Source organism: Ranitomeya imitator, chromosome 4 (genome assembly GCF_032444005.1).
Source record: "Ranitomeya imitator isolate aRanImi1 chromosome 4, aRanImi1.pri, whole genome shotgun sequence".
Lineage (NCBI taxonomy): Eukaryota > Metazoa > Chordata > Amphibia > Anura > Dendrobatidae > Ranitomeya > Ranitomeya imitator.
In genome coordinates this window covers 57347965-57373028 of record NC_091285.1, presented here as the reverse complement: position 1 = coordinate 57373028, position 25064 = coordinate 57347965, and positions in this window count along the sequence as shown.

The window sequence follows — 25064 nt, the reverse complement described above, 5'->3', positions numbered from 1 at the left end:
CTTCGGCATCGTTGGTTGCTGGAGAGCTGTCTGTGTGACAGCTCTCCAGTGACCACACAACGACTTACCAATGATCACGGCCAGGTCGTATCGCTGGTCGACACAGCTAAATAAAATGTGGCTATCCAGCACACGCATGAAGAACACAACAGATACACACACCACCCACTTGAAAAACAAAATGTCCAGCTCTTCACAAAGATGATATTCAGCAGAGGAGGCATATTCTTTCCTCGCCTCTCCCAGTGAGTGAGGTAGGGGATGCCACCTTCCACTTCGTTTCCTCCTCTTCCAATGAGAACAAACCCCCAGACAGCAAGTGAGATGGCACCCACCGTTAGTGACCCCCTAAGGACCTCACCCCCAAAAGATTATGAGCCTCAGGTTCCTGATTTTTTTGGTCCAATCACGAATCCAATTTAACAATACCAGCCTCACAGAAATTGATCTTTTCAAAGTCTTTTTCTCTGAGGAAGTTGTAAACCTCATGGAGAAAGAAAGAAAGAAGGAAAGAAAGAAGGAAAGAAAGAAAGAAAGAAGGAAAGAAAGAAAGAAACGTCCATTAATTTTTAACCCAAAAACCTACTTCATCACTTGTTAACTGGACCTCCATAGATGGAGTACAAATTATGACATTTTGGGGCCTTGTCCTTCCCAAGGGGATCGGAATATTCAGCAATATCAGAATTTTATTGTTTTATATAACACTCCAGATTTCCGCATGGCTATGACCTGGAAACATTTTGAGGTCACTCACAAATTCTTTCATTTCAACAAGAATTCGCAATGTACTCTCCAAAAGACCCCCAACTTTGACTGACTTTTAAAAATTTGGCCAGTCATTAATCACTTCAGCAACAAATTTCCAGATGTGTACATTCCCCAAAGGGGCATCTGTGTAAATGAGACTCTAGTACACTTCAAGGGGAGGCTTAAATTCAGGCAATTCCTGCCCAGTAAGAAGGCCAGGTATGGAATAAAATTGTGCAAGCTGTATGAGAGTACCTCAGGAGACACCCACAGATTTAGGGTTTATAAAAGGAAGGACCCACGTATTCAACACCCTGAATGCCCTCCTGCCCTAGGGAGTGAGTGGGAAAATTGTGTGAAAATTGGTGCATCCAATGATGGCTCAAGGTTACCATGTATAAATAGATAACTTATCAGGATCTATCAGCACCGGCAAACTCCCACGGCTGAGCAGGGTGAGTACCAACACTGTGGGAGAGCCCAGGGTCAGATGCCGTGGGAAAAGCTCAGGCAGATGGGACCAGAGCAGCGTAATGAGAGGAGACGCTAAGGATAGCAGAAAGCAGAAGGACCTGCGATCATGTGACCACAGGGGACAGGGCTTAGCATCCTGCTGCTGGAGATGAGTGCAGGATGCTACAGGGACCCTGAACTAGAGGAGAGGGGAACTCAGGTCGGACAAAAGGGGGTCATACATGGAGAGGGCGGCACGGTACAGGAGGGGCGAGCAGAGAATAGTCAGAACGTAGGCAAGGAGTCATACACGGAAATAGCAGCGCAGTACAAGAGGAACAGGCAGAACTCTTAACGGGGACAGAACCAGATCAGAACCAGACAAGCATAAATTAGCACAGGCACAAAGCACAGGCACAGGCACAACAGGGTCACACACACTCGGCCAAGGGTCAAAGTATAAGACAAAGAATGACCCCACAATGAGGCTATAAGAAGCCTCCCAGAATCCCAGAGTGAGGCCGTCCAGATTAACCTCTGAACTGCCTAATCCCACAAACTAAGCAGATCATGACATAACTTCTACACCAGTGTCCCATTCATCAAATCGCTCTCTGTCAGAACTGTGGAAGGCTTCTCTGGTTTCTATGCAAAGTTACTAATTGGGCAGCTGCTCAGAAAGGGTGAAAGCAAAGCCCAATACAGCGACAACATTCTGGTGATTAAGTATAAGGCCAAGAGGGATATAATAATAATAATAATAATTTTTATTTATATAGCGCCAACATATTCCGCAGCGCTTTACAAATTATAGAGGGGACTTGTACAGACAATAGACATTACAGCATAACAGAAATACAGTTCAAAACAGATTTTTCTAGACCACTATACATGGTAATGGAAGCTCCTCCACCGCTGTAAGAGGTACCACTTCACAGACCCTGAAACCAGACTATGTTCTGGGGTGCAATAAGAATATTAGGGAAGTTGATTTCTCTGATAAGTCCTCCAGCCCAACTGTGCCATGCGGAAAGGTAAAGTGTGGTACAAGAAGCTGGCCACGCACATCATACAAATGGCAATATATAACACATGCTATCACGATGGACAGGCCAGACCAGCGCGTTCCTTCAGTTTCAGGAGGTAGTTATCAAATGCCTATAATTTGGAAGTCAGGAAGAGGTAAGCCCCAGTACTTCTGAAACTGAAGGTGTGGTATAGAACCAGGGTGAAGTCCCTCAAACTGCAAAGAAAGGAAGGTGACAAAAAAGGTGCAACATGTGTTACAGAAGGGGGATATGAAAGGATACCACTTGGCTATGCAACACCTGCCCTGTAAAACCTGACCTGTGCATAAAAGAATGCTTCAAACTATATCACTCATCCATAGACTACTAAGTTTACTAAGTTTTTTAATTTATTGTACAACTTGATGTACCCTACACAACCTACATACACCAGCTTGATGCACTCCACACAACTTATATATGCCAACTAGTGATGAGCGTGCACTAAAGTCCTCAGGTACTCGTTACTCAAGTTGAGCAAATCGTGGTGCTTGACCTGAGTAATGAATATAATGGAAGTCAGTGGGAAACTCAAGCATTTTTCTGGCGGCCCACCCTGAAGGTCTGGATGGGGCATAACAATTGCTTAAAAAGATAGAAACAGTACTGAACTGGCATGAGAACACCATGGGGAAGACCCTTGGAAGCATCTCTGAATCCCAGGTCGCTGCTGGGTAGAGTAATGTCAGAGTACTACACCAGTTTTACGTACTGACAATAAAATATAGAAAACTGCAGGTAAAATGGATTTGACTGGAAAAAATGTTAAGAAACATTATTTTCAGGATAATGACTTGTATATAAGCCAAAGTAAATAAGAGGAAAAAAATGCTCCTTTAAACCTTGGGCTATATTCACACATAATATTTTTGCAGGTTTGCATTGCTCTCAATGGTGAAAAAAACATTACACAGGAAATATAATTTTAGCATTTTTATACCTTATCTGTCCATGCGGTGTGTGAGACATGATGTTAAGGACTGGCGGAACGCACCAAGTACAAGATGAAATGGAACTAGGTGCGTTCGCAGTCCGAGGTCCACCGTGCAGGTAAAAACCCTGCTGCTAGTAAGACGGACTATATGGCGGTACTATAAGTATACACGCACGGGTTAACTTCACCCTGCGTGAAGGAAGTGATCCTGTTGCGTCACAGGACCGCGGTACCGCACATAGAGCGCGAGCAAGGAGTCAGCGAACTCAACCCCAACTAGGATTGAAGTCCGATTAGACACTTGCTGGCACAACACCGCAACTGGGTGTGTAAGGAAACTAAATAATAATATAAAGGCACAAGAGTGCGTGCGGTGCGGCACTGACGGACGCCACTAACCACCCAGGCTTGGGTCAGGAAAGCGCAGAGCAAGCGCACGGCGCCGTACAGGCAGACACAGCAACTGGTAGCTGTAATGTGTGTTACGTGCTGTTGGATAAGTCGGGCGCTAGATAGCAAACATACACCTTCCGCGAACAATCATTCAATAGGGAGGGTATTTAAAGAGCGACTTTCAATCACAACACACACACATATTTACAAGACAATACTAGCGCATGGCCGTGCGGTCATGCGCAGTTTATATAGCTGCAGCACAGGAAACAGCTACAGAAGTTTTGCCCTTTCAGGACCTGCCAAAAGGACCAATGGGATGTGCTGCAGTACCTGAGCATGTGACCCTCGATCTCCAACGGGAGATCCTGCCCTGGGCATGCTCAGACAGAGAAAAGCAGGACTTAGATCCAGAAACGTCCACTCGCCGCTGCCCAGCACTGGCTTCAATGGCAGAAGCAGGAAAAGCAGCAGTAACTCTTCGCACAGAGTCAGACTGAGCGAGATGCTGGGATCGACGTCCCTGCTGAGCAGACTCCACTGTGGCTGGAGAAGAATGGGAGACCGCAGCGGAGATGGATCGAGATTCCCCCTGTGCAGCAGAGGAAACTCGACTCCTAACATGGCCCCCCCTTCCTTGGGCCTCGCTACGTTCGAAGGCAGCAATGAGCTGCGGGGCCCGAATGTGCTCAACAGGCTCCCAGGACCTGTCCTCGGGGCCATAACCCTTCCAGTCTACCAAATAAAATTTTTTGCCACGTACCACCTTGAACCCCAAAATAGCGTTCACCTCATAATCGTCCGTAGACGAACCCGATGTCCCAGCAGATGACTCGGAAAACCGAGACATATACACGGGTTTCAAGAGGGACACATGAAAGGTGTCGGTGATACCCAGGCGTGGCGGAAGGGCCAAACGATAGACCACAGGATTAACCTGCTCGAGGACCTTGAATGGACCCAAGTAGCGAGGAGCAAATTTAGTGGACTCAACTCGCAGCCTGATGTTACGGGCGGAGAGCCACACCAAGTCGCCAGGAGCAAAGGTCGGAGCGGAGGACCTCATTCTCTCCTTAGAGGCCCGAATGGCATCCTGAGTGCGGTCCCAAATATCCCGTGCCTCCACAGCCCAGTCTGCCACCCTGGAGTTGGCGGAAGACACGGGCATAGGCACAGGTACCCGTGGATGCTGACCATAGTTGAGGAGGAATGGCGTTTGTCCAGTGGAGTCGGCTCAATACTGAGAAGACGACAAAGCTCTCTCCAGAACCGAGACGCAAACTGGGGACCCCGGTCACTGACAATTTTGTCAGGCATACCATGTAGGCGGAAGATGTGTTTAATGAACAACGCTGCCAAGGCCCGTGCAGAAGGTAACCGTGGTAGCGGCACCAAATGCACCATTTTTGAGAAATGATCGGTGATGACCCAAATGATGGTACAGCCGCGAGACTTGGGTAAACCCACAACAAAGTCCATCCCGACCATCTCCCAGGGCCTATCTGCCACCGGCAAGGGATAGAGCAACCCAGCTGGCCTTTGACACGGAGATTTATTTTTGACGCAGGAGACACACGACAGAATATAATCCCTGACATCCCGGACCATATGCGGCCACCAGTACGTCCTCGCCAGTAGCTCAGATGTCCTCTTTGTCCCAAAGTGTCCACCCACCCTGGACGAATGAGCCCAAGAGAGAACCTCCGGTCGCAAATTAATGGGCACAAAAGTCTTGCCCGGAGGCACAGACTCTAGCGAAACCGGCGCTACGGTTCTCAGGCTCTCGGAAGGGACAATAAGCCGAGGCTCCTCTTCCTCCTCCTCAGTTGACATAAGGGAGCGAGAGAGAGCATCAGCACGGATATTCTTCTCCCCGGCGAGATAATGAAGGGAAAAGTGGAACCGGGAGAAGAACAGGGACCATCTGGCCTGGCGAGAATTTAGCAGCTGGGCTGTTTGCAAATAGACCAAATTTTTGTGGTCCGTGTAAACTTGGAAGGGAAACCGCGCACCTTCCAGAAGGTGTCTCCACTCCGAAAAGGCCAACTTCATTGCTAGCAACTCCCTGTCCCCGATGGAGTAATTTCTCTCCGCTGGCGTGAAGGTCTTAGAGAAGAAGAAGCATGGATGCTTCCGACCTTGAGCATCCTTTTGATAGAGGACTGCTCCAGCACCAATGGACGAGGCATCTACCTCCATTAGGAATGGCTTATCCACATCGGGACGATGTAAGATGGGAGTGCTAGCAAAGTGGGACTTAATAGAAGTGAAGGCCTTGGAGACCTCTTCCGACCACAATTTGGGATTCGCTCCCTTCTTGGTGAGGGCTACCAAGGGAGCTACCAGAGTTGAGAAGTGGGGAATGAACTGGCGGTAATAGTTTATGAACCCCATAAAACGCTGCACCGCTTTAAGAGAATGGGGCTCTTGCCAGTCCATCACAGCCTGTAGTTTGGCAGGATCCATAGCCAATCCCTGGGTGGAGATGATATAGCCCAGGAAAGGTAAGGACTCCTGCTCAAACACACACTTCTCCAACTTCGCATAAAGAGAGTTTGCCCGTAGGAGGTCGAAGACTCTGCCAACATCTCTCCGGTGGGAGTCAATATCTGGAGAAAAGATGAGAATATCATCCAGATAGACTACAACCGAGGTGGAAAGCATATCCCGGAAGATGTCGTTGACAAAGTCTTGGAAAATGGCAGGTGCATTACAGAGCCCGAAGGGCATCACCAGATACTCATAGTGCCCATCTCTGGTGTTAAATGCCGTTTTCCATTCGTCCCCCTCACGGATGCGAATCAGGTTATAAGCACCCCGCAGATCTAGTTTAGTAAACACTCTAGCTCCCCGAAGCCTATCGAAAAGCTCAGATATCAATGGCAAAGGGTACTTGTTCTTAACTGTGATAGCATTAAGACCCCTGTAGTCTATGCATGGACGTAGTTCTCCAATCTTCTTCTGCACGAAAAAGAACCCTGCCCCAGCAGGTGACACTGACTTCCTGATGAACCCTCTTGCCAGATTCTCTTGAATGTACTAAGACATTGCCTCAGTTTCCGGGAGAGATAATGGATAGACTCGACCCCGGGGAGGCTCAGCACCAGGCAAGAGATCAATAGGACAGTCATAGGGGCGATGGGGCGGAAGGGTCTCCGCTGCCTTTTTGGAGAACACGTCTGCATAAGACCAATATTGCTTGGGGAGAGAGGAAAGATCTGCGGGTACCTCTGTAGTAGCAACCTGAACGCACTCTCGATGACACCTGTTCCCACAAGATTCACCCCATCCCAGAATTCTGCCTGAGGACCACTCGATGTGAGGAGAGTGGTACCGTAACCAAGGTATCCCCAAGAGAACCTCATCAATTTCCTCAGGAATGACGAGTAGAGATATAATCTCCTGATGAGATGGTGACATGGACAGAGTAAAAGGGATAGTTTGATGTGTAATCTGTGCGGGCAGTGTCGACCCATTCACCACTCGTACCGTTACTGGTTGAGATAGCATGACCAGAGGAATTGCGTGACGTTGGGCGAAGGCTGAAGACATAAAATTGCCCTCCGCCCCAGAATCCACGCAGAGTTCTACCGAGTGAGAGGATGAGCCCAATGTTATTGTCCCCTTAAAGGACAATTTGGAGGCAAACGTCGTCGTGTTTAGTGAACCTCCACCGACTACCACTAGACGCTGACGTTTCCTCGACTGCTGGAGACATCTGGAGGCAAGATGTCCTGTCTGTTGGCAAAGATGACAAATCTGGAGTGCACGAGCGGTCCGGGACTTAGATCCCGCTCGTGACTCTACCACAGGCTCATGGGGCTCAGGAGCCTGGTCTGGAGATTCCAAAGGTTTGGCGAAGGTGGGAGCCAGCCGAAACCTCTGCCTACACTGGGCTCGCTCTAACCTCCGCTCGTGAAAACGGAGATCAATACGAGTGGATAGAGTTATTAATTCCTTCAGTGTGGCGGGAATCTCCCTAGTGGCCAGGGCGTCCTTAACGTGGTCAGCCATCCCCCTCCAAAATATAGGAATGAGGGCTTAATCCGACCACTCCAACTCAGATGCTAAGGTGCGGAAGTGGACGGCAAAATGACTGACCAAGGACGAGCCCTGAGTCAATGCCAACAATTGGAGCGCCGTGTCATGGGTGACACGAGGTCCTAAAAAGACCTGTTTCAGAGTGCTCAGAAACAACGGAGCACTCTGCACCACATGATTGCTACGCTCCCATAGCGGCGTAACCCACTGCAACGCCCTGTCCGATAGAAGAGACACTATAAATCCCACCTTAGCCCGCTCTGTAGGGAAACGAGAGGCCAGAAGCTCGAGATGGATAGAGCACTGACTCACGAAACCCCTACAAGACTTACTGTCACCAGAGAATTTCTCTGGAAGCGGGAGGCGAGTTAGAGTCGGGACAGGAGCGGCAGTGGACAAGGTGGCTGCAGCAACACTAGCAGCCTGAACAGCGACAGCAGTGACATCCACAGCTGAGGTTGAACGCTCAAGAGCCGCCAACCTTCCCTCCAGCTGCTGGATGTACCGCTGTGAACGCTGATCATCCATCATTTACTAGCCAGACCTTGGCGCTAGTATTATGTTAAGGACTGGCGAAACGCACCAAGTACAAGATGAAATGGAACTAGGTGCGTTCGCAGTCCGAGGTGCACCATGCAGGTAAAAACCCTGCTGCTAGTAAGACGGACTATATGGCGGTACTATAAGTATACACACACGGGTTAACTTCACCCTGCGTGAAGGAAGCGATCCTGTTGGTTCACAGGACCGCGGTACCGCACATAGAGCGCGAGCAAGGAGTCAGCGAACTCAACCCCAACAAGGATTGAAGTTCGATTAGACACTTGCTGGCACAACACCGCAACTGGGTGTGTAAGGAAACTAAATAATAATATAAAGGCACAAGAGTGCGTGCGGTGCTGCACTGACGGACGCAACTAACCACCCAGGCTTGGGTCAGGAAAGCGCAGAGCAAGCGCACGGCACCGTACAGGCGGACACAGCAACTGGTAGCTGTAATGTGTGTTACGTGCTGTTGGATAAGTCGGGTGCTAGATAGCAAACATACACCTTCCGCGAACAATCATTCAATAGGGAGGGTATTTAAAGAGCGACTTTCACTCACAACACACACATATTTACAAGACAATACTAGCGCATGGCCGTGCGGTCATGCGCAGTTTATATAGCTGCAGCACAGGAAACAGCTACAGAAGTTTTGCCCTTTCAGGACCTGCCAAAAGGACCAATGGGATGTGCTGCAGTACCTGAGCATGTGACCCTCGATCTCCAACGGGAGATCCTGCCCTGGGCATGCTCAGACAGAGAAAAGCAGGACTTAGATCCAGAAACGTCCACTCGCCGCTGCCCAGCACTGGCTTCAATGGCAGAAGCAGGAAAAGCAGCAGTAACTCTTCGCACAGAGTCAGACTGAGCGAGACGCTGGGATCGACGTCCCTGCTGAGCAGACTCCACTGCGGCTGGAGAAGAATGGGAGACCGCAGCGGAGACGGATCGAGATTCCCCCTGTGCAGCAGAGGAAACTTGACTCCTAACACATGATCATACGCATCCTGTTTAATTTACGAAGGAAGGACACTGAAAATCACGATTTTTTTTCAGGGCCATTTTGCAGCCATCACTATTTGTAGCAGGCCATCAAGGTGGCCCTTACTATTGTTAGAGGCAGGCCCTTACTCTAATTTTAGAGGGCCAGGAGCTAGCCCTCACTAAACATTTTAGAAGGGCCAGCAGATGGTTTTGCTTTGCATAGCCGTATATTGCTACCGCAATATAATTTATCCATCTGAGGTGAGCAAACTTTCTTTTTCGTTTTAATACTGTAAAGTTTGAAACTTGGAGTGCCGCAGGTGGCCCCCGCTATTTTTAGAGGGCCAGCAGGCATCTTGTGGACAGATGAGACCAAGATATAGCTTTTTGGTAAAACACATCATTCTATTGTTTACTGTAAATGGAATGAGGCCTACAAAAATATAACACAGCAATTACAGTCAAATATGTTGGAGGGTTAAAGAAATTTAGCATCTGTTTTGCGGCCTCTGGCCCTGATTGCCTTGAATGTGTGCAAGGCATCATGAAATGTGACGATTTCCAAAGGATTTTGGGTCGCAATGTAGTGCCCGGGGTCCGAAAGCTAGGGTTGCATCCTAGGTCATGGGTCTTACAACAAAACAATGACCCAAACGTACTTAGAGAACCACTAAGAAATAGATGGAAACAAAGCACTCGAAAGTTCAGAAGTGGTAATTCCAGCTCCGGTAGCATAAAGTGTCACACCATTACCTCTTACATACAGATGCTAGCGACAAACTGTGAATAGACACATTCAATCAGTTAATTTTGCCTGCTTTGATTAATTTCTGAGTACAGAACACTGTAAAAACATGAATCGGCCAATGAGTCCATGCAAAAAAGCGGCAGCAAGGCTTAGAATTTATAAGGCAATAATCCCTGACCAGATGCACTTCATATGCCATAATTGCGAAAACACCTCACCGTAGATGAATTGCAGATAAGAGAGGTATTATTGTAAATATGGAATGGATTTGAACCGGCCCTGAAATTATCTTTTTTCTTGTACATGGCAGCAACAAACTCTGGAGACACGCAAGTAAAACTGCCAGCTTTGATAAATTTCTGAGTACAGATCACTGTAAAAAATATGAATCGGTAGAAGAGTTCATGATAAGTTGCAAGGCTTAGAATTTATGAGGCACTAATGCCTGACTAGATGCCTGTCATATGCTATCCCTACTGCCATACCTCACTGTAGATGAAGTGCATATAAGGGCAGTATTATTCTAACAATACAATGTATTTTAATTAGTTCTGAAAAAAAGTAATTAAGTAACAAGTAAGTAACCTGTTATGGAGGTGACCAGGATTTTCTGTACTTACTGTACAAACTCTCCTGTCCCAGCTCTGAAATCCTCTATGCAGTATGACAACTCCCTATGTGATGACCACCTGACAGCCCACAACAAGCCACTGGATCATATCCTAATAGAACAAAAGTAGCAAAAAACACTGCATTTGAGATTATGTTCCACTGCTATCATCCATTGATGTACAGAAGTCTGGCCCAATCGAGCCCTTGTTCATTTTGATAAGAGTCAGCCTGTCAGCATTTTCAGTTCACAGGTGAATGCACCTATTGGTTATACTACCCCCAGCGGTGCTAAAAACCCGCCCTGACAAAAAGCTAGCGGCAGGGCAGACCTGGACCTCCAAGGCATGGAGAGCCAGTTCATTCCACTTCTCTAGCTTGGATACCCCATAGTTGGAAGGCACAGAGGAATCATGGAGGATGTTTATATGGTTGGCAAGGTTCTCCTTCAGCATCTTCCAAAACCTTTCGCTTCTTGTCAGAGTACCCCGTGCATCAGGGCCTTGGCAGTGAGAGGGTCTGAGAAAACAGTCCCAGACCTTTGAGATTGTTCCCCTGCCTCTGCTGCGTCTGGTGTGTGTCTCCCTAGTCTACTCTCCACTCCTTGGTTGTCCTGCTGCCAGCGTTGTCAGATGGGAATCTTTTAAATAATTATTCAACTATTGCCTTCGGGTACTGCAACATTTTATTAGACCTCTCCACCACCGGAAGGAAAGATATAAAGTTCTCCTCGTGGGTCTAGAAGGGTGACCAACCAGTAATTAGTGTTGGCTAAATTGCTACAATGTGAGGGTCACGACCAGAAAGGCAGTGGAGCATAAACTCAGCCATGTGTGCCTGACTGCCAACTGCCAAGAATTCCCTGTCCCCACCAATAGGACAACTGTTCTGTAAAGCCACACTTATACATACACAGGAATGGAGATACATAGCCACATAATATTTACACAGAGAAAACCATACATACACATACAGAATATACACACTATACATATACTTACCCAATCTGATCTCACAGTCTCTGGAGCTGCGGGGACCAGTCTGTTTTCCCTCTCTCTCCCTCTCTCCTTCTGCTCACATTGAGCCTTTCTCAAGCAGTGAGTATGTCCATGTGCTCTATATTTATACATCTCTGTTGTGAATTCTGTGGCTGAGTTCACTTCTGTGGTCACAAGTGGTATTGCAGTCTCTGGGCTTCCTCCCTCAGGTGTTTTGGTGAGCTCGTTGGCTGCCTTGCTATTTAGCTCCACCTGAGTCTGTCTTCCTTGCTCCTTGTCAATGTTCCAGTGTTGGATCTGAGCTACTGCATCTTTCCTTGGGCCTGCTGCTCTGCTAGATAAGTGCTTCTAGTTTGTTTTCTGTTTTTTCTGTCCAGCTTGCTATTAACTTTTGCTGGAAGCTCTGAGAAGCAGAGGGGTGCACCGCCGTGCTGTTAGTTCGGCACGGTGGGTCTTTTTGCCCCTTTGCGTGGTTTTCGTTTTAGGGTTTTTTGTAGACTGCATAGTTCTCTTTGCTATCCTCGCTCTGTCTAGAATATCGGGCCTCACTTTGCTGAATCTATTTCATTCCTACGTTTGTCTTTTCATCTTGCTAACAGTCATTATATGTGGGGGGCTGCCTATTCCTTTTGGGTATTTCTCTGAGGTAAGTCAGGCTTGTATTTCTATCTTCAGGCTAGTCAGCTCCTCAGGCGGTGCCGAGTTGCATAGGTAGTGATAGGCGCAATCCACTGCTGCTTATAGTTGTGTGAGGATAGATCAGGTACTGCAGTCTACAGAGATTCCACGTCTCAGAGCTCGTCCTATTGTTTTTGGTTATTGCCAGATCTCTGTATGTGCGCTGATTACTGCACGCTGTGTTGCCTGATTGCCAGCCATAACAGTACAAGGAGCCAAACCAATGATTCCCAATAGAGGGAAAAAAGAAATCCTGACATCATTTTTTTTTCTTAGCTCTGTCTTCAGTCTTTTTTTTCCCCTAGACATTAGAGTGCTTCAGGACACAGCTGTGGACATGGATATTCAGGCTCTGTGCTCCTCAATGGATAATCTCGTTGTAAATGTACAAAAGATTCAAGATACTATTGATCAGAAATCGATGCTAGAACCAAGAATTCCGATTCCTGATTTGTTTTTTGGTGACTGAACTAAGTTCCTGAGCTTCAGAAATAATTGTAAGCTATTTTTGGCCTTGAAACCTCATTCTTCTGGTAATCCTATTCAACAGGTTTTGATTATTATTTCTTTTTTGCGCGGCGACCCACAGGACTGGGCGTTTTCTCTTGCACCAGGAGATTCTGCATTGAGTAATGTTGATGCATTTTTCCAGGCGCTGGGATTGCTTTACGATGAGCCTAATTCAGTGGATCAGGCTGAGAAAAATCTGCTGGCTTTATGCCAGGGTCAGGATGATGTAGAAGTATATTGTCAGAAATTTAGGAAGTGGTCAGTACTCACTCTGTGGAATGAATCTGCACTAGCGGCTTTGTTCAGAAAGGGTCTCTCTGAAGCTCTTAAGGATGTAATGGTGGGATTTCCTATGCCTGCTGGTTTGAATGAGTCTATGTCCTTGGCCATTCAGATCGGTCGTCGCTTGCGCGAGCGTAAATCTGTGCACCATCTGGCGGTATTGTCTGAGAGTAAACCTGAGCCTATGCAGTGCGACAGGACTATGACTAAAGTAGAACGGCAAGAACACAGACGTCTGAACAGACTGTGTTTCTATTGTGGTGATTCTACTCATGCTATTTCTAATTGTCCTAAACGCACTAGGCGGTTCGATAGCTCTGCCGTTATTGGTACTGTACAGTCCAAATTCCTTTTGTCCATTACCTTAATGTGCTCTTTGTCATCGTATTCTGTCATGGCGTTTGTGGATTCAGGCGCTGCCCTGAATCTGATGGATTTGGATTATGCTAAACGTTGTGGATTTTTCTTGGAGCCTTTGCGGTGTCCTATTCCGTTGAGAGGAATTGATGCTACACCTTTGGCCAAGAATAAGCCTCAGTACTGGGCCCAGCTGACCATGTGCATGGCTCCTGCACATCAGGAAGTTATTCGCTTTCTGGTACTGCATAATTTGCATGATGTGGTCGTGTTGGGGTTGCCATGGCTACAAACCCATAATCCAGTATTGGATTGGAACTCTATGTCGGTAACCAGCTGGGGTTGTCAGGGAGTACATGGTGATGTTCCATTTTTGTCTATTTCGTCATCCATTCCTTCTGACATCCCAGAGTTCTTGTCGGACTTTCAGGATGTATTTGAAGAGTCCAAGTCTGATGCCCTACCTCCGCATAGGAATTGTGATTGTGCTATCGATTTGATTCCTGGTAGTAAATTCCCTAAGGGTCGTTTATTTAATTTGTCCGTACCTGAACACACCGCTATGCGCAGTTATGTGAAGGAGTCCCTGGAGAAGGGACATATTCGCCCATCGTCGTCACCATTGGGAGCAGGGTTCTTTTTTGTAGCCAAGAAGGATGGTTCGCTAAGACCGTGTATTGATTACCGCCTTCTTAATAAGATCACTGTTAAGTTTCAGTATCCCTTGCCATTGATTTCTGACTTGTTTGCTCGGATTAAGGGGGCTAGTTGGTTTACTAAGATTGATCTTCGTGGTGCGTATAATCTGGTGAGAATCAGGCAGGGAGATGAATGGAAAACGGCATTTAATACGCCCGAGGGTCATTTTGAGTATCTGGTGATGCCGTTCGGACTTGCCAATGCTCCATCTGTTTTTCAGTCTTTTATGCATGACATTTTCCGTGAGTATCTGGATAAATTCTTGATTGTTTACTTGGATGACATTTTGATCTTCTCAGATGATTGGGAGTCTCATGTGAAGCAAGTCAGAATGGTTTTCCAGGTACTGCGTGCTAATTCCTTGTTCGTGAAGGGATCAAAGTGTCTCTTCGGTGTGCAGAAAGTTTCATTTTTGGGGTTCATCTTTTCCCCTTCTACTATCGAGATGGATCCGGTTAAGGTTCAGGCCATCCAGGATTGGACTCAGCCGACATCTCTAAAAAGTCTGCAGAAATTCCTGGGCTTTGCTAATTTTTATCGTCGCTTCATCTGTAATTTTTCTAGCATTGCCAGACCATTGACCGATTTGACCAAGAAGGGTGCTGATTTGGTTAATTGGTCTTCTGCTGCCGTGGAAGCTTTTCAGGAGTTGAAGCGTCGTTTTTGCTGTGCCCCTGTGTTGTGTCAACCTGATGTTTCTCTTCCGTTCCAGGTCGAGGTTGATGCTTCTGAGATTGGTGCAGGGGCGGTTTTGTCACAGAGAGGTTCTGGTTGCTCAGTGTTCAAACCATGTGCTTTCTTTTCCAGGAAATTTTCTGCTGCTGAGCGTAATTATGATGTGGGCAACCGAGAGTTGCTGGCCATGAAGTGGGCATTCGAGGAGTGGCGTCATTGGCTTGAGGGTGCTAAGCATCGCGTGGTGGTATTGACTGATCATAAGAACCTTACTTATCTTGAGTCTGCCAAGCGCTTGAATCCTAGACAGGCCCGTTGGTCGTTATTTTTTGCTCGTTTTGATTTTGTGATTTCATACCTTCCGGGCTCTAAAAATGTGAAGGCGGATGCTCTGTCTAGGAGTTTTGTGCCCGACTCTCCGGGGTTATCTGAGCCGGCGAGTATCCTCAAGGAAGGAGTCATTGTGTCTGCCATCTCCCCTGATTTGCGGAGAGTGTTGCAGAAATTTCAGGCTAATAAACCTGATCGTTGTCCGGCCGAGAAACTGTTCGTCCCTGATAGGTGGACTAGTAAAGTTATCTCTGAACTTCATTGTTCGGTGCTGGCCGGTCATCCAGGAATCTTTGGTACCAGGGAGTTGGTTGCTAGATCCTTCTGGTGGCCATCTCTGTCACGGGATGTGCGTGCTTTTGTGCAGTCCTGTGGAATTTGTGCTAGGGCTAAGCCCTGCTGTTCACGTGCCAGTGGGTTGCTTTTGCCCTTGCCGGTCCCGAAGAGGCCTTGGACACATATTTCGATGGATTTCATTTCTGACCTTCCCGTTTCTCAAAAAATGTCGGTCATTTGGGTGGTCTGTGATCGCTTTTCTAAAATGGTCCATCTGGTGCCCTTGGTTAAATTGCCTTCCTCCTCTGATTTGGTGCCTTTGTTCCTCCAGCATGTGGTTCGTTTACATGGCATTCCTGAGAATATTGTTTCTGACAGAGGTTCCCAGTTTGTCTCGAGGTTCTGGCGAGCCTTTTGTGGTAGGATGGGCATTGACCTATCTTTCTCCTCGGCCTTCCATCCTCAGACTAATGGCCAGACCGAACGAACCAATCAGACCTTGGAAACATATCTGAGATGTTTTGTTTCCGCTGACCAGGATGATTGGGTGTCATTTTTGCCGTTGGCTGAGTTCGCCCTTAATAATCGGGCCAGCTCGGCTACCTTGGTCTCTCCATTTTTCTGCAATTCTGGGTTCCATCCTCGTTTCTCTTCAGGACAGGTTGAGTCTTCGGACTGTCCTGGTGTGGATTCTGTGGTGGACAGGTTGCAGCAGATCTGGACTCAGGTAGTGGACAATTTGACCTTGTCCCAGGAGAAGGCTCAGCTTTTCGCTAATCGCAGACGCCGTGTGGGACCCCGACTTCGTGTTGGGGATCTGGTTTGGTTATCTTCTCGTCATATTCCTATGAAGGTTTCCTCTCCTAAATTTAAACCTCGTTTTATTGGTCCGTATAGGATTTCTGAGATTCTCAATCCGGTGTCTTTTCGTCTGACCCTCCCAGACTCCTTTTCCATACATAATGTATTCCATAGGTCGTTGTTGAGGAGATACGTGGCACCTATGGTTCCATCTGTGGAGCCTCCTGCCCCTGTTTTGGTGGAGGGGGAATTGGAGTATATTGTGGAGAAGATTTTGGATTCTCGTGTCTCTAGACGGAAACTCCAGTATCTGGTCAAATGGAAGGGTTATGCTCAGGAAGATAATTCCTGGGTTTTTGCCTCTGATGTCCATGCCCCAGATCTTGTTCGTGCCTTTCATGTGGCTCATCCTGGTCGGCCTGGGGGTTCTGGTGATGGTTCGGTGACCCCTCCTCAAGGGGGGGGTACTGTTGTGAATTCTGTGGCTGAGTTCACTTCTGTGGTCACAAGTGGTATTGCAGTCTCTGGGCTTCCTCCCTCAGGTGTTTTGGTGAGCTCGTTGGCTGCCTTGCTATTTAGCTCCACCTGAGTCTGTCTTCCTTGCTCCTTGTCAATGTTCCAGTGTTGGATCTGAGCTACTGCATCTTTCCTTGGGCCTGCTGCTCTGCTAGATAAGTGCTTCTAGTTTGTTTTCTGTTTTTTCTGTCCAGCTTGCTATTAACTTTTGCTGGAAGCTCTGAGAAGCAGAGGGGTGCACCGCCGTGCTGTTAGTTCGGCACGGTGGGTCTTTTTGCCCCTTTGCGTGGTTTTCGTTTTAGGGTTTTTTGTAGACTGCATAGTTCTCTTTGCTATCCTCGCTCTGTCTAGAATATCGGGCCTCACTTTGCTGAATCTATTTCATTCCTACGTTTGTCTTTTCATCTTGCTAACAGTCATTATATGTGGGGGGCTGCCTATTCCTTTTGGGTATTTCTCTGAGGTAAGTCAGGCTTGTATTTCTATCTTCAGGCTAGTCAGCTCCTCAGGCGGTGCCGAGTTGCATAGGTAGTGATAGGCGCAATCCACTGCTGCTTATAGTTGTGTGAGGATAGATCAGGTACTGCAGTCTACAGAGATTCCACGTCTCAGAGCTCGTCCTATTGTTTTTGGTTATTGCCAGATCTCTGTATGTGCGCTGATTACTGCACGCTGTGTTGCCTGATTGCCAGCCATAACACATCTCTTAATCATCCTTAATTGCGCTTAGTCAAATATACTTTATAAGGTGCCTTTTAGATTATAAAGTGCATACGTGCAAAGGTTATACAGTACATTTTGTGCTAGTTTAAAACATATTAATCTTATCCCCTCAAGTTTATACCGTGCATATTATGTTTAGTTATGTTACTTTACCCTGTGGACGCATGTTCTGTGTGGAGGACACCATTACGCTTGTTCGGCATCTCATTAAACCTACTGCGCATGTACCAATACGTCACCGCTATGGAATGGTTAGCCAACCTCAAATCAGTTGTGTGGCATTCCCTGAACGCGCATGCGCGCGTCATCTCTACAGCGCCATATTTGTTGAGGCTTGCTTTCTCCTCTCGTACTTTTTTCTTTTGCAATTTTCAATAAAGAGGGTATCCACTGCCTCTTGTGCATGATATTAGGCATCATATGGACTTGTTTCAGGTGCAGATTCCCACCCTGACGCACCGGATGGCACCTTGTTCAGGCTGTCTCCGGGAATCATGTAGTATACAGGCCCGGCAATTAACCTCTTCAGGTCAATATACCGCATCCATAACTACAAAAGGTAGTAGCACCCTAGTCTTGGTTATTGATTTTGCACATATTACCGTGCCCATATTGAAGACACCATAATTCTTTATATTTCAAGTCATAAATGCTATTATATTTTTCTTTTTGATCAAATAGCTATCCATTCACATACGGTATATTAAATAATAAGTAGCAAACACATATATTTACTTTGCATTGATTTATTTAAAGCAAATTTAATAATGTAGTTATATTGGTCCTCCACACGTTCATGCTCCACCTGGTACATGTCTTCAAGGATTGGTGCATCTAAAAAGGTGAAAAGATACAAAAAAGTAAATAAATAAAAATTAGAGATATACCCCCTAATAGGCAGTAACTCTAATACAATACCAACGAGTCATCACATCAAACTGATCAACAAAGAACACATATTCATTCTAGGTAATAGCATGTATTTTAAAATCTACGTTTAACCCCTTTGGTTTAAGGGTATTAAGCTCGTAGATCCACATAAGCTCTTTTTTCTTAAAAATTTGTTCCCTATTCCCTCCTCTCCTTTGAATAGGCACTGCATCTATGATCTTACATTTAAGCTCTTTTTCAGAGTGGTTATGCTCTGTAAAGTGTTTGGGCACTGGGAGGTCCATTCTTTTTTTCCTAATGGTATACCTGTGCTGGTTCATCCTAACCTTGAACTCGCACGTCATTTCTCCGATGTACCATAGGTTGCAAGGGCACATTAATAGATAAATGACATGGTCTGAATTGCACGTTAAATATTGTTTAATTTGATACATTTTATTTGTTTCGGGGTGCTGAAATATGGGTCCTTTTAATATGTATGCACAATTGACACACCCTAAACAGGGGAAGCATCCTTTTTTGTTTTTACCTGTCAGGGTTACTTGAGTACTTTTTTAAAATTGATCCTATATCTGATTTGACAAGATAATCTTTAATATTTTTATTTTTCCTATATGAAAATAGAGGTGGCATTTTGAACTCTTTTATACCAGGGAGGCATTTTCCCAGCATCCCCCATTTTTTAAATAATATTGCCTGCCTCTCTACTTTCTTCCACATATGTTGTTACTAATGGAATACGTTTTAGATGTTTCCTCTTGTTACTACTTGTTTTATTTTTAATCAGTTCACTCCTTTCCAATTTTAGAACCCTTTCTTTGGTATCTGCCAAAAGTTCCTTAGGATATCCCGTTTTTAATTTTTTTTATAAGGGAGTCCATTACAGTGTCCACCTCTTCTACATTCTGAACTATTCGTCGCACTCTAAGTAGCTGACTCAGTGGTATCGATCTTACCATGTTGCGTGGGTGTTGACTATCATATGTCAGTAAGTTATTTCTGTCAGTACTCTTTACAAAGAGGGTAGTATCAAGTCCATACTCTCTTTGTCTAATTAACACATCTAGAAATTGTATTTCTGTTTTGGATGACACTAGTGTGAACTTGATTGTCAAGTCTATGGTATTTAGATAACTGAGAAAATCCTCCAATGCTTCTTGTGTCCCTGTCCAGAGGAGGAAAACATCATCCACATATCTCCACCATAGCAGCATATGCTGGAAATAGCAAGACATGTAGATGTGATCCTCCTCTAGAATTTCCATGACCAAATTTTCATATGAGGGGGCCATATTGACCCCCATAGCTGTTCCCCGTTTTTGTGTGTAAAAACATCACCAAATAAAAAATAGTTTCGCTTGAGCATAATTTCTAGTAGTTTTAATATGAACATCTTTCCTTCCGCAGTATATTTAGCTATATCCAACTTTTTCTTCACCGCTTTTAGTCCCCATTCATGGTCAATAGATGTATACAATGATACTACGTTGAAAGACGCTAAAATTACTTCTTGCTCCAATTTAACCCCTTCTAATTTGTTAAGGAAGTCAGTTGTGTCTTTTATGTATGATTTACCATTTTTTACAATGGGGTTAAATATTTTGTCCAAAAAGATACCCATCTTATTAAAAATTGATTTTACTGCCGATATGATCAGGTGACCGGGGGATTATCCAAGGTCTTATGTATTTTAGGGGTTATATATAGAACTGGCGTTCGTGGATGTTCAACCAGCAGATAATCGTATAGATCCTGATCTATGATATATCCTTCTAACGCTTGCTTTAAAGGGCCACTGTCACCCCCTCCAGCCGTTATAAACTAAAAGAGCCACCTTGTGCAGCAGTAATGCTGCATTCTAACAAGGTGGCTCTTTTAGTTTTTGTTGCAGTTATTCCCAAAATAAAGCTATTTATAATTTTGCCAAAATACCTTTATTTAGACCTGGAGGCAGGTCTTAACCCCCCCTCTTGGAAACGCCACACTGCCGTCACTCATATCTTCTGGGGCGCCGGTCGCCGCCCCTCCGCCGTGTTTTGCTATGAAATCCGGCGCCTGCGCTGTTCTCTTCTGCCGTCTGACCTCACCTGCTGTGTTGCAGACTGCGCCTGTGCGGCCAGTGCGGCCACCCAGCTAATGAATCCGAGCCCCGCACTGTGCATAATGCATAATACACTGCGGGGCTGGGATTCATTAGCTGGGTGGCCGCACTGGCCGCACAGGCGCAGTCTGCAACACAGCAGGTGAGGTCAGACGACCAGTGCCCCAGGCAGAAGAGAACAGCGCAGGCGCCGGATTTCATAGCAAAACACCGTGGAGGAGGCGGCGACCTGCGCCCCAGAAGATATGAGTGACGGCAGTGTGGCGTTTCCAAGAGGGGGTTTAAGACCTGCCTCCAGGTCTAAATAAAGGTATTTTGGCAAAATTATAAATAGCTTTATTTTGGGAATAACTGCAACAAAAATTAAAAGAGCCACCTTGTTAGAATGCAGCATTACTGCTGCACAAGGTGGCTCTTTTAGTTTATAACGGCTGGAGGGGGTGACAGTGGCCCTTTAAGACTATTTTGATCTCTCTACTAATATTATACTTGGGGTCACACTCCATTTTGCAATACACATTCTCATCCTGCAATTGTCTCATAATTTCACTGATATACATTGACCTGTCCATGACGACAACAGCGCCCCCCTTATCCGCGGGTTTAATTATGATGCTGTCGTCATGGACAAGCCCCTGCAATGCTATAAATTCTTCTTTCAAAATATTGGGATGTCTATATTCTTTGACAGCATTGTTCCTCAAAATCTCAATATCCATAAGCACTGCCTTCTCAAATGCCTCAACTACATACGAAGTAGTTGGTGGAGTGAAATTACTCTCCTTCCTCAATTCGACCGCTTTTAAATCAAGTTCACTTGTTTTTTCTTTACTAGAAATGTCTTTATCAGAAAACCACTCCTTCAGTTTAATCCTTCTAAAAAATTGTACGAAGTCCAGCTGTAGCTCAAACCAGTCCATATGGGAACATGGGCTGAATGATAGTCCCTTGCTGAGTACAGATATTTCCATATCGGTCAGTACCTTTTGCGAAATGTTGATTACGAGTTCTGTTCTTTCTTCCTGAGGTTTGGTTGTCTTTGAGGCCTGCTCTTTTCTGTTTTCTTTTTGCCTCCTATGGTGGCACTTGCCTCCCCTCCTTTTACGTTTTCCACTCCATCCATCAATTCTATGAGAAATGCATTCATTAGTTAACCATACATCATTTGTATTACATGAAAATAACCTCTTTTCCTCCATGGCATTTTGGCATTATCACTTTGCCATGCAATACACCTGGCCATTTTCATAGTCACTAGTGTCTCTGCTCCATTTTTTTCTTTTCATTTCCTCAAGATCACTCCGAAATTTACCAAAGTCTTTTTCTACTTTTTCTTTAAAAATAGTCCAATCCTCTTTATTCAACACCTCTTGTATCTTTTTTTCTATTTCATTCATGCTTAAAAGCAACTTCTTCACCTCTAATTGCAAATATTCAATGTTAAGCAACATCACATTCATTGCATACTTATTTGATATCACGGTAAATCTGGTACAGAACGTGGAATTGTTCATAAACAAATTAGGTCTTATATTGGACCTTAGCCCGCTTGGTATTCTATACTCTTTATAGTATTGGCCCAATGTTGTAAGATGTAATTGTGAGCTAATTAACCGTTTATTATCATTTTCATCTGTGTGTTTCATCTCTATTATAGATGCTTTCTTTAGGAAGGCAGCACCTCCCTCTATACTGTTCAATATGCGTTCCTCATCTTCAACAGTATAACTGAAGACTCCTGGCTCCATGGAGTTTTCCTCCATGTCTCCAAAAAATGGCTTAAGGATGTTAAGTATGCAAAAAATTATGTAAAACCTTGCTGTGTAATAATTTCCAGACATCACTATAACAAAGAAAAAAGGGAACAACACAGAAATACTTATCTTCGTGTGCAGGGCCCCCAGACAAAGAGGGTAGTATCAAGTCCATACTCTCTTTGTCTAATTAACACATCTAGAAATTGTATTTCTGTTTTGGATGACACTAGTGTGAACTTGATTGTCAAGTCTATGGTATTTAGCTAACTGAGAAAATCCTCCAATGCTTCTTGTGTCCCTGTCCAGAGGAGCAAAACATCATCCACATATCTCCACCATACCAGCACATGCTGGAAATGGCAAGACATGTAGATGTGCTCCTCCTCTAGAATTTCCATCACCAAATTTGCATATGAGGGGGCCATATTGGCCCCCATAGCTGTTCCCCATTTTTATGTGTACAAAACATCACCAAATAAAAAATAGTTTCGCTTGAGTATGATTTCTAGTAGTTTTAATATGAACATCTTTCCTTCCGCAGTATATTTAGCTATATCCAACTTTTTCTCCATGACTTTTAGTCCCCGTTCATGGTCGATAGATGTATACAATGATACTACATCGAAAGACGCTAAAATTACTTCTTGCTCCAATTTAAGGATGATTAAGAGATGTATAAATATAGAGCACATGGACATACTCACTGCTTGAGAAAGGCTCATTGTGAACTGAAACATTGCCTGAACATGTAGGTAAATTAAACCCTGCATGTTTTTACACTGGAATAATGGAGTGCTGCCTCTTTTTTGAACTTTTATGAAACTTGGATGATCGGTGGACTGATTGTCTGGGGGCCCTGCACCCGAAGATAAGTATTTCTGTGCTGTTCCATTTTTTTCCTTGTTATATATATACTAGCTATTGAACCCATTCTACGCCCAGGTGGTGAGCATTTATATTGGTATATGGTCACAATCCTGGTATGTGCTGCTCCATCCTGCGTCCCCATCCTGTCATGTGCTGCTCCATCCTGCTCCCCAATCTTGTTGTGCTGCTCCATCCTGCGTCCCCATCCTGTCATGTGCTGCTCCATCCTGCACCCCCATCCTGTCATGTGCTGCTCCACCCTGCGCCCCATCCTGTCATGTGCTGCTCCATCCTGCATCCCCATCCTGTCATGTGCTCCCATCCTGCGCCCCTGTCTTGTCATGTGCTGCTCCCATCCTGCACCCCATCCTGTCATGTGTGCGCCCCCATTCTGTCATGTGCTGCTCCCATCCTGTGCCCCATCCTGTCATGTTCTGCTCCCATCCTGCACCCCCATTCTGTCATGTGCTGCTACCATCCTGCCTCCATCCTGTCATGTGGTGCTCCCATCATGAGCAACCATTCTGTCATGTGCTGTTCCCATCCTGCGCCCCCATTTTGTCATGTGGTGCTCCCATCCTGCGCAACCATTCTGTCATGTGCTGCTCCCATCCTGTGCCCCCATTCTGTTGTAATGTGCTGCACCCATTCTGCCTGTTCCTGTTTCCATTCTGCCATATGTTGTTCCCATCTTTCTCTCTTCGGCTCTACTGTCTGAGTGCGGCTGTGCTGAGTGCCGCTGTGCTGAGTGCGGCTGTGCTGAGTGCGGCTATATTGCCTGAGTGCGGCTATACTGCCTGAGTGCGGCTATACTGCCTGAGTGCGGCTATACTGAGTGCAGTTGAACTTCCTGAGTGCGGCTTTAATGCTTGAATTTGGCTATACTGAGTGCGGCTATCATGCCTCAGCGTGGCTATACTGAGTGCAGTTGAACTGCCTGAGTGCGGCTGTACTGCCTGAATGCGGCTATACCGAGAGCGGCTGTACTGCCTGAGTGCGGCTATACCGAGCGCACCTGTACTGCCTGAGTGCGGCTATACCGAGTGCGCCTGTACTGCCTGAGTGCGGCTATACCGAGTTTGGCTGTACTGCTTGAGTGCGGCTATACTGAGTGCGGCTGTACTGCCTGAGTGCGGCTATACTGAGCGCGGCTGTACTGCCTGAGTGCGGCCATACTGGACGCGGCTGTACTGCCGGAGTGCGGCTGTACTGCCGGAGTGCAGCTATACTGAGCGCGGCTGTACTGCCTGAGTGCGGCTATGCTGAGCGCGGCTGTACTGCCTGAGTGCGGCTATACTGAGCGCGGCTGTACTGCCTGAGTGCGGCCATACTGGACGCGGCTGTACTGCCGGAGTGCGGCTGTACTGCCGGAGTGCAGCTATACTCAGCAAGGCTGTACTGCCTGAGTGCGGCTGAGTGTGGCTGTACTGCCTGAGTGCGGCTATACTGAGCGTGGCTGTACTGCATAAGTGCGGCTATACTGAGCGTGGCTGTACTGCCTGAGTGCGGCTATACTGAGCGCGGCTGTACTGCCTGAGTGCAGCTATACTGAGCACGGCCGTACTGCCTGAGTGCGGCTATACTGAGCACGGCCGTACTGCCTGAGTGCGGCTATACTGAGCGCGGCTGTACTGCCTGTGTGCGGCTATACTGAGCGTGGCTGTACTGCATGAGTTCGACTATACTGAGCGCGGCTGTACTATCTGAGTGCGGCTATGCTAAGCGTGGCTGAACTGCATGAGTGCGGCTGAGTTTGGCTGTAATGCGTGAGTCCGGCTCAGTGTGGCTGTACTGTGTGAGTGCGGCTGAGTGTGGCTGTACTTTGCGAGTGGGGCTGAGTGTGGCTCTACTGCGTGAGTGCGGCTGAGCGTGCTTCTACTGCGTGACTGCGGCTGAGTGTGGCTGTACTGTGTGAGTGTGGCTGTACTGTGTGAGTGTGGCTGTACTATGTGAGTGCAGCTGAGTGTGGCTGTACTGTGTGAGTGTGGCTGTACTGTGTGAGTGTGGCTGTACTGTGTGAGTGTGGCTGTACTGTGTGAGTGCGGCTGAGTGTGGCTGTACTGTGTGAGTGTGGCTGT